General features: G+C 34.6%; 1 protein-coding gene across 7 annotated transcripts in view; it reads left to right on the top strand.

Moving 5' to 3' along the window:
* LOC136851529 (ras-related protein rapA) overlaps positions 1–5,000 on the top strand; it is a 678,490-nt gene that overhangs the window by 549,704 nt on the left and 123,786 nt on the right. The window lies entirely within an intron of this gene.

Genomic DNA, 5,000 nt, shown 5'->3' with positions numbered 1-5,000 from the left:
TGAATTCAGTAATTTATATAATTAGTTCCTGTTGATTTCATCATTAATTGCCAGAGATCGGTTTAAATAGTCCTTAAATGCTGAAGTCGAACATTTTATGTAGAAAGGAGGAGTCGAGCTATTTATTCGTACGTAAGGAGACGGACTTTTTAATATGTAAATCGTAAATAGGCCTTTTACATTTTATAAAAATGAGACCTGCCATTTTAGTTTATATAAATTAGAATCTTGCTTTTATATTTATGTGAAGTAGAAGTTTGCCTTTCGTTTACGAATCAGAAATTTGTAGTTTTAACTTGTAATATCAATTTAATTCCACTTGTACTTACATTTTTTTCCCACATTTTTGTGTTTAATAAAATTCCAATATCCCGAGAGAACGGAATAAATGGAATTTGATTTCAGGTTGCTATAGATGTTGGATATCCACATATAATATTTTTTTTCAACATATTAGTTTCTCGTTGGGAGAGTCGGTAGAGTTGTGGCCTAGCACTCGCTAGGCCCAAGTTCGAGTCTCCGGCCGGCTAATGAAGAATTAGAGGAATTTATTTCGGGTGATAGAAATTCATTTCTCGCTATAATGTGGTTCGGATTCCACAATAAGTTGTAGGTCCCGTTGCTAAGTAACCAATTGGTTCTTAGCCACGCAAAATAAGTCTAATCCTTTGGACCAGCCCTAGGAGAGCTGTTAATCAGCTCAGTGGTCTGGTAAAACTAAGATAAACTTAACTTTTGCAACATATTTGAAGGACTTTAATTAGTATTCAGTTTGTGCTATGATTTTTGGTAGCAATTTTTTCCAATAGTTTACATCAGTTACTTTATTTTTAAGCACACCTTTAAAAGAAAAAATGATGTTGCCTGTTGGACTTGAAGCCAGCTTTATACGAAGTTTTGTTTTTGGCTTGTGTTAGTGATTGTTTTACATTTAATTATAAGAACAGGGAACTTATGACTGTAGTTTTCTTTATTTCTTTCATTGCTTAACTTTTTTATAAGTAAACTTTTTTCAGGTTCATCTTTCGTGTAATTCTTTTCTACGACCATCGTACCTCCTCCTCTATCTATATGGTCGCCCTTCTTATTAATATTATCCTTTTTTACCTTTATAATCTTCCCTCATTTTCGTATTATAGTCTCATTCACATAATTCCGTTTACTCTCTCTCTCTCTCTCTCTCTCTCTCTCTCTCTCTCTCTCTCTCTCTCTCTCCATTTTGCCACCTACCTAGACTTCCCTACCTCCCTCTTTTATTCTCCCACTTTTATATTCTTCTTTCTTTATCATCATCTTCCCTTCCCCCTCGTAGTCTAAAGCGCCTCTCCATTGTTCTCTGCTCGGCGTAGGAGACCCCTCGTCATGAAAGCAAGAACACAAGCGCCCTCTTCAATATTTACCTGTGCTTGAAAAGGGAGACTGAACAGAATCCCATTTGAAAGGAATTATGAAGATTTTCTCTCTCTCTCTCTCTCTCTCTCTCTCTCTCTCTCTCTCTCTCTCTCTCTCTAAATCAAAAAGAGTGAAAAGGCAACTGAACTTTTGTGAGAAGGGGCAGACAAAAAGGCAGTTGAATTTGAAAGGAATTATAAAGGCTTTTCTTAGAGAGAGAAAGATAGAGAGAGAAAGATAGAGAGAGAAAGATAGAGAGAGAAAGATAGAGAGAGAGAGAGAGAGAGAGAGAGAGAGAGAGAGAGAGTGAGAGTTCATGCATTTGAAATTTATTTTTTCTTTAAATGTAAATAAAGCACAGAAAAGCAAATAGGCACGACGCAAGGGCTTTTATCTCTCTCTCTCTCTCTCTCTCTCTCTCTCTCTCTCTCTCTCTCTCTCTCTCTCTCTCTCTCTCTCTCTCTCTTCTCTCACACACACACACACACACACACACACACACACACACACACACACACACACACACACACACACACAAACGTACGTGGAAAGATTATATCAAAATTCGTAAATATGACTCTTTATTGCATGATGTAGACTAAACAAGCAAAAGTGAGTCGGCAGTTGAGAGGTACAGAATGGTGCTTTGTCTTAGTTCATATTTATATGAAGTAAGACAAAGCCCTTTAGCCTTTCATGTGCACAGTAATTATATTCATGATTTAATGTGAAAATTGCAATGGTCGAGAGGGCTGTAATTTCAATAACGGAAGTAATAATATTTTTCTCTTGACGGAAATGTGAAAAATGTGGTAATTCTGATTTCCATGACGGATATGATTTGATGTAATGAGAGAAATTTTAATGATCGATATAATGAGAGAATTGTAATTTTTATGGAAACGTTATTTAAAGGTTTAACATTGAAAGAGTGAGACAGACAACATATTAAACTACTAACTAGGCTATTCGAACCATAACATGCTATGTTAATATGTATTAACCTGATATTATTTGATACATTACTGGCTGATAAGTCCTTTATTTTGTATGTAGGTCCCTTTTGTTCTTAACTCTATTGTAACTAGATATTCAATGCAAATGAAAGTGTAGGAGATTACTGGAAATGCCTTAGTAGGCAACCAACTTTGTTCGACTTCGTACGGAGTTATGCAAAGTCAACTTTTAAAATTTTCCTACGATAATTTCAAGTCAGAATTTGTGTTATATGGACGAGGTCTGTTTGAATTTCGAATTGCGCGAACAATTTTATAACTAGAGCTGGAATAAATATTTAACCTCCGTCGGAACAATAGATTTCTCAGATTTTCTCCCATTTCGTTGTGGAAGACCTATGTAGATCGAAGTTCCCCCTCGATTGTACGGTCCTTGCTCGTTTTCTGTGAGAGTTAACCGAGGAAAGAGAAAATGGAAATACTGTGATGAAATAAATATTTGTTGATTTGAAACTTTGATTTGTAGGTTTTCACTATTTCAGATTGGGATTCTTATTTAGCTCTAGCCGTATATTTTGTTGTTTACAAAGGAAATGTTGCATACCACAGTTGCAGAAAATGTGCAGTATGCATACGTGTACACCTTAGGTGAACTTCACCTGTATTTTCCGTTTTGTTAGCATACTACCAATGTACCTAAGAACTTTGTATTTTCAGGATTGGTATTCCCAGTTAAGAAAAATATATCCATCGTCTTAAAACATATTTTAGTTTTTATTTCAATTGCGTTTATGAATTCAGTCTTATGTATTCAGCTTGAAAATAAACTAAGCCTACTAGCACCAACTGTCAGCGTGACATCACCGCAGGAATCCTGATACTACAGAGCCTTGTCATTAGCCAAAGATAACATCGGTATTATCTGAAGCTTATGTTGGTCCTGGGATTATCTATGACGATGAGAGTTTACTCAAGATTAATATGCAATATCCTTTTATCCTCTTTGAAGTGGGATTTTTTTTATATTTCTCACCATAAACAGTATTGTCAAGATTTTTTTATAATCAGAGCATTAATAAGCCCCATCTTTCGTTGGCTAACCTTGATACTATAGAATTCTTTGAATGTGAACATCTTGTATCCACGGACCTTCCACAAAAACAACTACACGGGACGTATTCAGATCACGTTCTTCAACTGTGACAAGTAACCAAAAAATGTATGTAACAGTGACGTGTGTAGATGTAATTTACTTGATAATGGTTTACCTTTCATGCATTGATCATAATTCTCGGACATTACAATCAAATGCTGATTACTTTACTAAAATTTTTATAATTTATTAAGGACTTGACGATTTGACACCTAGTAAAACAGCAGAAAGTTATTGGGGTTGAGTGTTTACACATACTCTCCGTAGCGATGGAATATTAATATGGAGGACAAAAGCATTGTCGATTACTTCAAATGGGTTTCATTAAACTAAGGCTTAACCATAATGACTTTGATTATTGCTGATTGCACTTCTATTGAAGTCATTTAGATGTGACATTTACCTTACTGGTAATACCATCTAAACTCACAATTTAACGTTGCCAGAGTAACATGCTGTAATATAGACGAAAAATTATGTGTGCGTGTATATGTATATACATATATATATAAAATATATAATACATATATATATATATATATATATATATATATATATATATATATATATATATATATATATATATATATATATATATATATAAACTGTCCGTGCGACCGCGTCTGTAGTATAGGAAGAAAGGACGTAAGATGCTCCAAAGGTCTAAGTACAGTACAACATAGATTACAGTTACTGTAAGTGTTAACACGCTCTGAATTTCTTATAGTTTAGGTTATTTCATGATAAAGCTTTCTGTGAGACTGAGGTAAGCATTATTAAGTTGATGGTCTTGACGCTTTATGGCTCTCTCTCTCTCTCTCTCTCTCTCTCTCTCTCTCTCTCTCTCTCTCTCTCTCTCTCTTCAGAAAAGTGCCCCATACAGACCTAAAAGGCCCCATTAGAGCTTATGTTTTTAGTAAATGGCAAGAAAGGTGGACTTTTCTTCTTGCCAATAATAAAAAATATAGAAATATTAGAGATAGTATACTGCCGTGGTATTCGTCATTCCAGCTTGACAGACGAACAGAGGTTATTTTAACCAGATGAAAGATTGGGCACACTCGTTTAACCCATCAGTTTATTTCAGAAGGAACCAGCCCTCCAGAGTGTGCTTACTGTGACGAGACACTAACAGTGGAGCACCTTCTGGTGGTCTGCCCCAGATATTTTAACCAAAGAGAAATATACCTCCAGGGTAAATCCCTCTCTGATATTTTGGGAGATGAAGCAGATATTTCTGCTATTATCTCTTTTAAATTGTATAAAAATTTTTAGCGATATTTAATTTTTTTCCCAATATATTTATTACATCACACAGAATTTTAATAACATTAAATTTTTTATTATGTATACAGTATATTGAACTTCATATCCTTTATTGGTCACATCACTTCAATTTATTTATTAATCATTTCCTTCGTTAATTCATAAATTCATTTACCTTAAATTTATTTTCTCTTCATTACGGCGCTGAATGGCCTTCTTGGGTTTTTGCCTGG

The sequence above is a fragment of the Macrobrachium rosenbergii genome, chromosome 23 (assembly GCF_040412425.1).
Source record: "Macrobrachium rosenbergii isolate ZJJX-2024 chromosome 23, ASM4041242v1, whole genome shotgun sequence".
Classification (NCBI taxonomy): Eukaryota; Metazoa; Arthropoda; class Malacostraca; order Decapoda; family Palaemonidae; genus Macrobrachium; species Macrobrachium rosenbergii.
Note: the sequence above shows the minus strand (reverse complement) of the source record. Positions and strands in the feature narration are given on the sequence as shown.